At 43.2% G+C, this 13454-nt stretch overlaps 1 protein-coding gene across 4 annotated transcripts in view; it reads left to right on the top strand.

Annotated features, from left to right (window-relative positions):
* The window catches only part of TAOK3 (TAO kinase 3), a 116546-nt gene that overhangs the window by 9192 nt on the left and 93900 nt on the right, over nucleotides 1-13454 (top strand). Inside the window, exon 1 of one of the 4 annotated variants that reach the window (XM_077307282.1) lies at nucleotides 7487-7539. The exons of the other annotated variants lie outside the window; for them this stretch is intronic. The gene's annotated coding sequence lies outside the window, so the exon portion shown is untranslated. Of the gene's footprint in view, nucleotides 1-7486; nucleotides 7540-13454 lie in introns of those variants that run through there. 4 annotated transcript variants of the gene reach the window in all.

The following is a 13454-nucleotide window of genomic DNA, read 5'->3' as shown; positions in this document are numbered from 1 at the left end:
TTGAACACATCATTGATAAAAAGTTACTTCAGTCTGTTGAAAATGTTGACCATCAATTTAACGGGTTTTGGTGTTCTGACAATGGGACTAAATCTAAAAAGCACTATATCCTTAGGTACAAATAGCTGAATATGTTACTAAATGTATATGTATATTTTAGATGACCATTTCTGTTATCCGAATACCTTTTGCACTCTTCTGCTAGCAAACTGGAAAGTAGGAGCTTCTTACTGAGCAATTGGCTATGATACAGCCTGCATGTCTTTTTGTTGTATCTTTGTAGTTCTTTTACCTTTTTACTCTCTAATCTCATGACCTCAGTGCTTAACTGGATCCAGAGCAAGTGTTAAGCCTTGGTTTAGAGCTAAACTGGTCTAGAGCAGGGGTAGTCAAACTGCAGCCCTCCAGATGTCCATGGACTACAATTCCCATTAGCCCCTGCCAGCAGATGCTGGCATGGGGCTCATGGGAATTGTAGTCCATGGGCATCTGAAGGGCTGCAGTTTGACAACCCCTGCTCTAGAGAAAGATACTGCTTTCTAAGACCGGCCAAGAATAGGAATCCAGATTCCTGGAAATTACAAAAGACCTGGCCAGTTTATACTGCTTACCTTTCAGAAAGTTTAAAATTATACACCCCTGCTCATGAAGCTGAGAGACATGGGAAGACACAGGTGTGTGGTCATGATTGTGTTTTGCTTATTCTGTATGAATCCAAGTAACTTGTACTAAACTTCAGATTGCACAAAAGCTATTAAATTATCCTTGCTGGTCAGTATCTCATGGCGTGAGTAAGGCAAGTCAGTTTTTGTTAAGAATAAAATGTTTGCACTTTTAGTAGAAAGCTGTTTATGACTTGCCATTGTGAAAGAGCATAGCAAGGCACTCCTGCGACAACTTTGCATCTGAACCTGCACTGGCTTTGTGAAGCTCATAGAAGTGGGAAGATAAGACTAGCATATCCAGAAAGCCATCTGCACTCAAGACTCAAGGGCAGGAGAAGGGAGAAGTGAAGGTTCAGTACTTACCATGCAGAAGACATCAATCAAAGTCCTTGACCTACAGTATTTGCAGGTGTCAGGGGATATCTTCTGAACTGCTCTGGCCTGTTACTGATAAAGGCATATTTATTGGTCCAGGTGACTTTCTCATAGTCCCTCCCCTTTGCTGTGTGTAGGTGTAGAGATAAAAGCAGTAGTTAGCAATCCCTCATGTTCCCAGTAGAGAATTTGCTCTGCATGTGAGTTGTTTGGATTTTCTGTGAACTCCGTCAACGGAGAACCATATGTAGCTTACACCATTTTGAATTGGTATGCTTGGGGCATAAGCATATTTCATGTATTTAGGGAAAGTGTTATCTGTTTGTGTGTGTGTATGTGTGTGTCTATGATGCCTTCCTATACTGAGAGAAAGAGGATGCTGAACTAGATGCACTTTGCTCCAATTCAATAAGACTCATGTTAAGATTCTTTAATTATCTGTTATAAATTAAAACAAAGGTAGAGGTGTCATAATTACTGAAATAGTTCTTCTTGGTTGCAGTAGTCAAGGGCTTAGCGTAGCATATTTCACATGTGCATAGATGCAGCCTACTTCTAGCACCTCTTTTCATGAAGAGAAAGAACTACGGCAAACAGAAGTAAAATATCAGAAGATGAAGCCACAGTCAAGTTAGCATAAGGTTAACTCCTGACACGTTAACCAATAGAAGGCTTGATCCTTCAATAACTGTCTGTATGGTTCTTTCCTAATGCTGGACTTCCAAAATGGAAAATTGATGTCTTGCAAATAATTTGGTTTTCTTTAAATATTATGGTATTTTTGTTCTGTTTATTTTCTCTGTACTCTATGAAATTTCAGTTTCCCCTACTGCCAGGATAAGCACCCATTTAGATCCACTCACCAGATGACAATATTTCTTTTTTTTTTATACCAAAGATACCTTCCAGTGTCTTGCTCAAGGGAGAAACATTTTACCCCCAGCTCTACAAGATTCAGTTAATTCCTGTCCTTGTCTCCCCCCCTCCCCCAGATACATATAGACTGCCACGGCATTGTGCCTGAGTCATCTTAGCTTCTTAAAAAATCTTTCCCTGACCTCTAAGAATTTTAAATGATTTTTCAGGCCTATAATGATTATGATTGTTGCATTGCTTAGAGATGGCTTTGAAGGGCGGGCATGATTTCTATCTAGCATTCTTCTCTTGTCTTGTACTTAAGCTTGATTCAGTTATGGGACCCATTTTCAAGGTAGTATAACTATTTTGTCAGAGCAAGAAGCATCCTGGGAACCACACTTTCTGGGTTCCTAGAAATTATGATTGTGCTTAGGATTGGTTGCCAGCATCGAAACTTTGGTAGTAAGATGGTGACATACAGCAGATTCACTGGCTAGATCAGCTTTTCTCAACTTTTTGACCATTCAGAGACCCTTGAAACATTCTTCAGGCTTCGAGAAACGCCAGAAGTGTCACAATCGTACAGAATATGGTTGGGAGGCATAGCTGTGGACATGCCCACTCAGGCTCCTCCTCTTCCCACACCCCCTCTAGGCCCATCATTGGCCATTTTGGGAGAGGGGGTTGAGTATATATAGTCATATCACCAGATAAATCTTTTAAAATATATTAAAAATAATTAACTCCCGCCCATTCAGGAAACCCTTCCGAGGCTGTCAAAAAAGCCTGGGCTCATGGTTTTGGTTCATTTGTTCACAGCAGTTTTGCCAGTTTAGGGTTTAAATTTAGAGAAGGGAAGCCTGAGCTTTTGGTAATTCTGGCTTGCGTGCAGTGTGCCCCCTCCTCTGACTTTTGAACATCATATGCCTGGACTTTTTGTTTTGCATTGAGAGTACTGAAAAGCCTAGGTATGCATGGTGTTCGCTTTGCAGGGAGGATATGCCTGCATGGTTTCCAAACACAATGGACGGTGAGTGCAGGTTGTGACATTTACCCGTTGTCACCAGGTGGCTTGTTCACATGACTGGTGATGCTCCATGGTTTCCACGTATTCTCAAATGGTTGATAAGTTTCTTTGGCCCTGTGCCATACTTGAAACGTTGTGTGAAAACCCAGGCTCATTAATAGGTGTTTAATGGTTGAGAAGCTTTGGGCAAAGGGTTAGGCTTTGGTGACTTCAGATTCCAGGGATTAATTTGTTTTTATAGGCTTAAAGTCCTCCTCCCCAGGGAACCCTGAGAATTGTAGTTCTGATATGAACAACAAGAAGATGAGGAGTTGGTTCTTATATGCTGCTTTTCCCTACCTGAAGGAGGCTCAAAGAGGCTTACAGTCGCCTTCCCATTCCTCTCCCCACAACAGACACCCTGTGGGGTGGGTGAGGCTGAGAGAGCACTGATATCACTGCTCGGTCAAAACAGTTTTATCAGTGCCGTGGCGAGCCCAAGGTCACCCAACTGGTTGCATGTGGGGGAGCGCAGAATCGAACCTGGCATGCCAAATTAGAAGTCCGCACTCCTAACCACTACAACAAACAAGGAGGAGGCCTAGGGCTCTATCACCAATCCCACTGAACTACCTGGGAGTCTTAGGCATAAGTCATGACAGTCAAACTTCTATTAAGGTTTAAGTATACCTGTGTGGGATTTCCTAATGTGTTTGAGATTACGGTTCAAAGGGTCCAGACATCCCTCAAAAAACTGCAAATATTATGCTGTGTCTTACTTAATTCTTTTTAATGTTCGAATAAAAAGCTGTTTGCCTCTCACGATTATGGCTGTGCCTGGTTTATTTCTGAAAGGAAAGCATTCGCAGATTTCTTTCCCTCCCCAGTTCGTTTAAGCCAGATTCATGAGAGTATAGTCATTGGTGATTCACCCTGAGGAGAAGCATGCTCTAAAAAAAAATGTCAGCCAGTGAGTAAGTAGAATATAGTATCTCTCAAAAAAAAAAAAATTCGCATGACCTGTTAATTCTGTACATTGAGAGAGAATTTGAATTGTATAATTTTTTTCCATGAGATTAAGCAGAAAGATTTAATAGATGTATTCCTTCTGTCATTCTTGGTTAGATAAACAGACCTAACATGAAGCAGCATGGGGGGAAATGTTATTCATTCTGTGATTTTTATTCTGGCACTCTGTGCTTACTGTACGGCGAATGTGTAGTGGCAATTTTTATGATCATGCTTTCTAAAGTCCCAAGTGGCCCCACTATGTTTATTTTTAAAAATCCTACAAGAGGGTAGAATTCAGGATAAGGCAGATGCTTCTAGAAACTTGAATGGGGATGGGGCTCCAGGTTTGCAGAGAAATTTTAAGTGTTTTTAAAAAAACCCTGAAATAGTAGAACATGATATCTGGACGTGTGCACACATCCCCGGGGGGGGGGCAGAAGACACCTGGGTGCCATTTTGGGTTGCTATGGCAACCCTGAATGTTGGGTTTCTCCAAAACAAGAGGTAAGGGGGTTGAATTAGGGAGGAAAGGCTGCAAGGATGTGATAGGTTGGCTATCCTGGGGCTGAACTTGTGTCCTGCATGCATTCATCCTCAGGTCATGTGCTCTTCCCATCATCTGGCCAATAGGAGCTTGAGTGATGGCTTGTAGTAAATGGAGATAGTGACATTTCCCTGCTGTTTTATCCCAGCATGTTGCATTCAGTTGAGTATTGCGTCTTAATGTGGAGGCTCCATCCTGCTATTATGGCAAATTCAGGTGTAATGTTTTCTTTCGTTAATATTCATATTGAGCATGTCTGAAATTTTCCGTAATTTCTTTAGTTTTGGCAGCTGGCTATTTTGTTTTCATAAAAATGAAGCTTCTAACGATCATATAGTATATACAAGCATTGTTAAATGAAAATAAAAATTGTGCTCTGTGATATTAACATAAATCCCCCACACACACACAGACACACACTCTGCAATATAACTCATGCTTGAAAGATTGTGTGCAAAGATAATTTCCTTGTGCTTAACTATAGCTGAAACTGCTCAGTATCAGGCAGAATACTGACATTGTGTGTCATCTGGTGAGTAGTCAGTGAGTAGCAGGGGGAAAATTAAACAAAGTATGAGTAGAGCTTTTTGGCGTTGCTGAGTACTGCGTGATCTGCCATGTTGTCTTGATATCCTGGTTTATGGAGCCATGTGACGTAAAAACTATTTGGATTCCACTAGAAAAGCTATAAAACCTGGAAAGACAATAAATGTATGTATTGTTTTGAGGTGTAGATTTTCCTTTTAGGATGAACCTGCAAAAGTCTGTTGTCTTTGGGCAGGAATATATGGGCTCGATCCTGTAATCTGTCAGCAGAAGGTGTTGATGTTCATCTGTCTTCCCGGGTTTTCCCTCTCCCCTGCCCCCGACAGCCATTTCGGATCCCTGTGGCTCAAGAGAATGCAGTATGTAGGGTGGCAGAAGAAATCATTCCCTCCTGTCCCTCATGAATGGAACTCCACTTATGGAAGAAGTAATAGGATGGAATTTCACCCCTCTTCCTCTGCAGCTGATAGGCCAAGTAACTATTACTCCACATGGGCCCCAGGACAATGGGAATAAAGTGCTCTAGGCTTGTAAATGGCTGCTGAGAGGAAGGGTAAAGCTGGGGAGATCTGGGATCCTTCAGGAGACCTTGCATGGTTCTTTCATTGGATCCAACCCTGTTCTGTTTTCCACCCTTGTTCCATTTGAATGGCGAAGAGTGGAGTAAATCTCTACAGAATTGCTCAGTAACATTTGCCTGTAGAAGCTCCCTTTTCCTCTAAATTTTAAGTGTTTATTTTAGTATTGCCCTTCCACATACAGTGGCTTCTTTCCAGAGCATGACTAATGGAAGTTTCAAGACTGAATGTTGGGCTTTGTCCATCTATGTCCCAGGACTCTGTTTTTGAGAAGAAAGCCATCTCTAACGCAGCTATGCTTTGTCTCTCTCCTATCCACCCTTGCCTTACCTTCCTTCACTAAAAATCAGTACATACCAGCATCACGCCAGCCAGGCTACCTTCTTGGGTGGAATGTCGATGCAGCCACTGTTCTCAGCAACAGAGAGTTTGAAATAAGTGGGGACAAAATTAGTATGCCCTCTCCGCTCAGACTTGCAGGAAATAATACAGCTGGGTGGAGCCCAGTTTTAGTGGGTCCTTTTTTGAAGCACAGAAAGTAAAGCCACATTTTGGAAGGCGAAAGGTGCAGAATTCTCATTGGGCAAAGTGAATGTAAGGTGAACATTTGCCAAGGAGAATTTATAAGCACTTAACCATTCTGCCCACTAGTTTCCCACTGCAAATGCACTCATGGGTCATTAAAAAGAAAACAACCGCCACCATTTTTCACTCACTGACTTTCAGAAAGAGGAATAAATGGCTAGGGAATGCATATCGTGCAGTGATGTTGCAGTTTATCCTTTTGAAACTAGCCCTCCCTGACTCTCCATCTGCATTACCTCAGTTTTGTGCTCAGGTTGCCGGTCCCCCTGGCCACCAGCAGAGGATGGAGGGGTAAGATTTCCAGACTAGAGTTTGGAAACTTATGGAGATTTGGGAATGGAGTCTGGGGAGGACATGGACCTCTCAAGCATCCATTTTCTCCAGGGAAACCGATCTCAGTTGTCTAGACCAGGGGTAGACAAACTGCGGCTCTCCATATGTCCATGGACTACAATTCCCATGAGCCCCTGCCAGCATTCGCTGGCAGGGGCTCATGGGAATTGTAGTCCATGGACATCTAGAGGGCCGCAGTTTGACTACCCCTGGTTTGATCTGCAGTTCTGGGGGATCCGAGATCGCACCTGGAGGCTGGTCTCCCTGGTTTGTGCCAATGTATTATGTTGTATATAATCTGGCCTTGTTCTCCACAGCAAGAAAGGCAGGCATCAAAGCATTTTTTTAAGCTAAGCATCTCTTTAAAAGAAAAGCCTCAGTATTCAGAATTTGGCAGCAGTTACCGTATTATGCGTTAGAGGCCATATTTGATGTCATGCATGCTGTGCTTGCTCTTGTACAGTCTCTTCCCCTCTCCTCTAGGTTAAACCAGAGATAACATTGCTCCTTGTTGGCAGAATAGCTTACCTCAGTAATAACTAGGGAAAAAAATAAGCCAAAGCTAGCACCCAGGGTGCAGGAACAGAATCTGTTAGTTTCTTCTGATTTCTTCCGAATAAAAAATACCGAGAAATCAGAAGGGGATCGATTTGGACTTAAACCCCCCCAATGCAAAAGTTTTTTTTTCTGGTTAGTCATTGTGGGGGGGGGCGGCGTTTTGTGTAGGCCTCCGTGGTTTGTTCACCCCAAGTTCAGCTTTCAGCCTAGAAGGAAGCGTGCTTGGGGGGAAATGAAGTGTTTCTGCCCAGCTACATACAGTGGGAATTGCAGCCGGCTGGTTATTTTTAGCATCTGGAGTTATCTCATTGCAAGCATGAGTCTTTGTGGTTGCAGATGCGTGGAGTGCATGGGGGTGGCTGTTGGGTTTTTTTCTCCCCCCTTTTGCACGTTCTCTTTGTGCCACCCATATCTTACAAAGCAGAGAGATTGCATAGAGATGACTGGGCAGCAGCGAGGGCTTCACCTTCTGCACGTTCGGTATGTTACAGACTTTCCCTATTACTTTTCCGTTTTGGCTTATTCTGTGACTCCTTCCCCAAAGAGCAGGCAAGGATTGTGCAGTGATTGGGACCTCGGTTACAGCGTCGGGTGTTCATTGCTGGGTAAATAAGTGGGACGTAAGAGTAGCTGCCACTTACTTCCCGAGTCGAAAAGACACAGCTCCTCCTCCCACTTCCATTTGTGTTTCAGCTTCCACTTTTGACACATGGTTTAGGATTTCTTATACTTGGGTTTTTCCTATCATGGGAAATGCAGCATTAAAGCCGTCTTCCTTTGAGTCCCGTGGGAGAATCTGGGTTTTGTTGGGGAGTGCAGGTTTAAGAGCAGCTTGGGTTGCTCTTTAAAAAAAATTACTGCAAGATTTGAGTGGTTTTTCAGAGATGCTTTCAGAAGATTCGTGCTATTGTAATTGAAAGGGTCTAGTCTCCGAGTATTCAGGGGAGTGCCTCCCCTCACTTCTCCCCCCCCCCACCGTGACTTCATTGCTGATCTCTTAGCCACAGGCTGAATTAAACCGGTCACTGATGCTTATTTTAAGGGCTGATGTTTGGTTGGAAAGCAAGATTAAAATAAAATAAGTATCACTGTTAGGGGAAAAAAAAGGATACTGAACTAGCTGGATATTTGGTATGATCCAGCAGGGATCTTTTTTTTTTTTTTAAGGGATTCAGTGACACTTTCTCAATCTTGTACATCAGGGGTAGTCAAACTGCGGCCCTCCAGATGTCCATGGACTACAATTCCCAGAAGCCCCTGCCAGCATTCGCTGGCAGGGGCTTCTGGGAATTGTAGTCCATGGACATCTGGAGGGCCGCAGTTTGACTACCCCTGTTGTACATGGTCATCCTGTGTAAGGGAGGGGCTGTGGCTTAATGATAGAGCTTCTGCTTGGCAATCAGAAGGTCACTGGTTCGATCTCTAGCATCTCCAGTAAAAAGGATCAGTCATGTGAAAGACCCTCCACCTGAGGCCATCCCCAGTCTGAATAGACAGTGCTGACCATGATGGGCCAATTGTCTAATTCATTACAAGTCAGCTTCCTTTTTGTGGTGCCATTCCTCAAATTCGAGGGCCACATGAGCCAGCATTATATAGGCCACAATATATTTATCACTAGATTTGAAATTCTCATTCCAAAGTTTTGCAGGGCTGCATTGTGTCACGTGGACCTACGCATGAGGAGGGGATACTTCACTTACCCCGAATGATGCCAGTAAAACCCTTCTAAGCAAGGCCACTGGGATGTATAGCCTTGCAGTGTCTCAAAATGGCTTGGAGTCCAGTGAAATGGCTGCCAATATGGGTGGTTGTATTTAGCAGTGCTGCCCTAATTATACCCTTCTCAATCCATTAAAAGCCCTCAAAAGGCATAATTCTGTTTAGGACTGCACTGATAATCATGCTTCCCCCAAATGGGACAGCAACTGTGTGTGTAAGAACATACTTCTGCAGCGCCTACAAACATTCAAGATGGTCCTCTTCCACTTGTCTGTAAGCAAAACTTTCAGTTGTAGTAAAGAGTAGTTGCCAATAAAACAAGAGCAAGGTTAGTGAAAGTGGGAGAAGGGGACCCCCTTGGCCCTTGCCTCTGTGCAAGTCTAATGGATTTCACTAGATCTTGTTTGTGGACACCCGAATCTTAATACACTCAGTGGTTCCTGCAACACTTTTCTTGGGAACAGAAAATGTTGATCTGGATGTGTCATGATAGAGCTGAAGTATTATTCTGAGTGGTAAGGTAAAATCATAGGTCAGAGTGCCAAAATATATTCAATTTCTAAATTCCTTGTTCACGCAAACCACACAGAGGAACATGGTGGTTGGTAAGGCAAATGAGGTCTGCTGTTTGATTGGAATTGCTTCTTTAGAAGACAAGAGAGTCCTCCATTTTGATAATTCTGGAGGTCTCAGCTGTCCAGCTTTTTAAAAAGCTTCCAAATGACACACCTATGAATTTTACTTCTTCTAAAACAAAATAGGTCTGGAGCACAGAGGGCTGTGTCAGAGAGCACTTAAACCCAAGGTTGGCTCATAGGATTAAATGGCTCTAGAATTAAATGGCAGAATGTATAAATGTAGCAGTGTCTCAGAAAAGGACAAATCTGCAAGATTCCCTGCCTTCACCTGTGACTTCTGTACTTATTCTAGTGTGTTCAGTTCAATTCAGTTGCTTCTAACGGTCCAATTCTCTTTTTCTGGAACAATCTGTCCTGACTCATTAACGTAAGAAGAGCCTTGCTGGATTGGACAAGTGGTCCATCTAGTCCAGCACCTTAACCACATGGATCATTGAACACAGATATATGGAACATATGGAGCATACATGCTGGTCAGAGTGGTGAGCCCTCCAAAGACATTGATCAGTATATATTAAAGAGAAACATCAAGAGAATTGATATCCCAGGCTGAATTTCCTCCCTGATTTAACTTTTTCTCAGCAGAACGCATACTGAATTGGATATACAGCTTGGTCCGCTTAAGGGCATTGTCACCTGCACAGTAGTCAAAAAATGTCCCCAACAGCCATGGACCAATTATAGTGTGCTTTCTGTAAGCAAAAGAGTACCCAAGATACATATATAAATATAAAGTACCCAGGATAGATTTTGCTGTTGGAATAAAACAATGAATCAGTTTTCTAGATACAGCTGTTCATGACAACCTGAGAACTTAGAGCAGGGATTCCCAACCAGGGGTCCACAGGCGATCGGGGGGGGGGTCCATGGTCTTTCCCCTCCTGCCTTCATGGACTCGGCCACAAACTAGGGACCCGGTTACTTCCATTTCTCCCAGGGAGGTGTGGCCAGCTGACCTCACTTCTGGGGCTCCTCCAAGCTTGAAAATATATTTCAGGGGCTCCTCCATGATCAAAAGTTTGAAAAAGTATGACTTCGAATAAGATGCCTGTGAGTTCTGTGGTGCTTGCTGACATCTTTTTTCTGGCAAATGGCAAATGTTTTTAGGAAGTCGGAAGGATCAGGTTGGGGGGGGGGTTTGCTCTGTAAGGATTTTGATTGGCTGTGCAGATTTTTTTTTTATGGTGTTCTTGACAGCATCTGCCATCAAAGCACAAGGATTTTCACTGTGACTGAAGGTAAGCAAGGGCAACTGTTTCGTAGCTAGCTCTACCTTCTGCAGCCAAAATGCATTTTATGGCCAGCATTTTGTGGTTGTACCCACTATATCTCAGAATTCCAAAAGTGACCTCAGGTTCAAGAATGTCGGGGACCCCTGACTTAGAAAATATTTACTGCACTGAGAGAGAGGCAGAAAAGTATCTCAATATACAAGTTTTTGGAATTACTCAGTCCAGGTGTTTTTCTTTTAAAATCCATGACAGTTTGTTGACCAATAATCTAAATTCAAAACTTACGGGGGGGGGGGGGGTTGTTTGTTTGTTTTTGTTACAAATGTAAAAACCACTGCTTTTCAAAGAAGGCCAATAGTTGTGTGTTATTCAGTGTGATGAAGGACAGGGGTGAACCATTCTGGCTCACGTCAAACTGTATTTTAAAGCTCTGAAGACTTTGTGGTGTATAGCACTTCAAACACTTTATTGGTGTGGGGAGATTTTTTCCTGCACATTGGAATTATTTAAAGTAGAAAAATATCCCATATGTCAAATGTGTAAGCTCTGTTGCATGGGTTAATGGTATTCCTTTTGAGGGGGCGGGGCATATAGGTCATAAGCAATTGAGGTAGAAAACTTAATTGATATAGAAACTAGGAAAAGCCAAAATCCCCACCCTGGATGGGCAGTTGTAGGGTAGTACAGATTGTGCATCGTTTTTGTTAAGACTATAGGAGTCTGTCTATCCTCCATAAATAAAACAGTGGGTGATTGGGAGGTTTGTAAAATATATTGGAATGGAAAGTACATTAATTTTTACCGCATTCATCCAACCCCATAATGATAGCTCTAGGGCCTGCCATCTGTTTGGATACTGTTTTGCAAACTACTGCCCCAGATCTAAAGTGGCTTCCACTGAATCTTTAATGGTGACTAGTATTCCCAAATACTTAATTGTTATACCATTGCCATATAGAAGGCTAGTTAACGTAAAACGGTTGTGGTGGGAAGCCCCGGATCCAATTAATCTTCTGTCCTGACAGGGGGACCAAATGTTGTGATTATTTCAGACAGGCGTGGGAGAGGAACGTTCTTGATCAGAGAGGCTGTAAAGATCCTTATTAGTGCATGTCTGGAGTTCAGAACCTTGTGTCTTAAATTTTTATCACCGGATGTTTTCTAATAGTAGGTGCCAATAAAACAAGAGCAAGGTTAGTGAAAGTGAGCCAAGGGTACCACCTTGGCCCATGCCTCCGTGCAAATGTAAAGGGTTTCGCTAGATCTTGTTTGCAGACACCTCATCTTAACACACGCAGTGGTTCCTGCAATGTTTTTCTTGGGAACAGAGAAATTTGATCCGGATATATCATGGTAGGGCTGAACTATTTTTCTGAGTGGTGAGGTAAAGTCATAGGCCAAAGTGCTCAAATGGGTTCAATTTGTAAATCCCTTGTTCAGGCAAACCACCCAGAGGGACATGGTGGTTGGTAAGGCAAACCGTACAGAGTAGGGCATAGTGGCTAGCAGGACCTAGGACAGTGGTTCTCAACCTGGTGGTCGGGACCCCTTTGGGGGTTGAACAAACCTTTCACAGGGGTCGCAGCAGGGCAAGCAGCTTGGCTGGGGGGGGGCGCCATCCACACAACAGCCTTGCGGGGTAGATTGAGATAGAGCATTTGTCTGTCTGGAGCAGTGGAAAAGAGCAAGATCAGCATGGTGGGACAAGAGGCAGAACTGAACTGAGAAACCCTGGGGGGAAAAACAATTTATATACAATCATGAATGATAGATCTTCACGCCATTGGTCAGTTTCGGTTTAATTTCTGTGAAAGAACCCTTGCATAATTCTATGGTTAGGGGTCATCACAACATGAGGAACTGTATTCAAGGGTCGCAGCATTAGAAAGGTTGAGAACCACTGACCTAGGAGGAACTTAACAGTATCGGGAAACAGTGGGAATAGGCAACAACACGAAGCTGGTGCGTGTGTGATAGATGTATTACAAGATGCTCAGATTGTGTGCATTGTTGCACAAAGTCTCCTGAAAAGTAAGGGGAAGACTATAGAAAGGCAGAAACCAATTGCAACGGGAAGAGGAGGAGCAAGGCACACATCTGGGACTTGAACACCAGCATTCATACAGTTTCTGGCTGAAAGGTAGAGGCTCATGGAGTAGGATTGTAGTCAGCTTAGCCTGAATTCAGAATGGAGGCTTAGAGAAGTGTCTGTGATACCCTCCTGCCCTCTGCTTACAGCCTAGGGTTAATTTACTAACCTGGCTCCAGTTTTGCTGGCTTGGTCAAGGGCACTGTGGAATCTCGTGTTCCCCTTAGAGGCCGAATGCTTTATTTGCTCTGTGGCTCTTTTTTCCAAGCAGATGCTTCCAGAGAGCTCTCTGCAATGACCCGAGGTCTTTTTCCTGAGCCGCTACAGTGAATTGTAAAGTTCAGCAGTGTGCATGAGTAATTCACATTAATTTTCACAGTACGTATGTTGTCTTACATTTGTCAGGAAGAACAAAGTTCGGCCAGCTGTTAGAATTTTGCTTCTTTCCGTCAGTTTGGGTAATGCTTTAATAATTTTTTTTCATTACTAGCATTCCTTCAAAAGAGAGATGATTCCTGGATGTAAGACTCCACCCCACACACCATTTTTAATTATTGTAACTACGTAACTTGTGTGCTAGTTTAAGACTATCTTCTTTTCTTGAGTGGACACTTGGGGGGGGGATTAGTCTGCATTTCAGTAGGGTCCATAATGGCTTTATCTGCTGGACCTGGAAATGAGACGTCTCAGGCCAGAGTTCCTTTCTTGCACTAA

This window comes from Paroedura picta, chromosome 13 (assembly GCF_049243985.1).
Source record: "Paroedura picta isolate Pp20150507F chromosome 13, Ppicta_v3.0, whole genome shotgun sequence".
In the NCBI taxonomy this organism is placed as follows: domain Eukaryota; kingdom Metazoa; phylum Chordata; class Lepidosauria; order Squamata; family Gekkonidae; genus Paroedura; species Paroedura picta.
The sequence above is the reverse complement of the archived record's forward strand: the minus strand, read 5'-3'. Positions and strand labels throughout refer to the sequence as shown.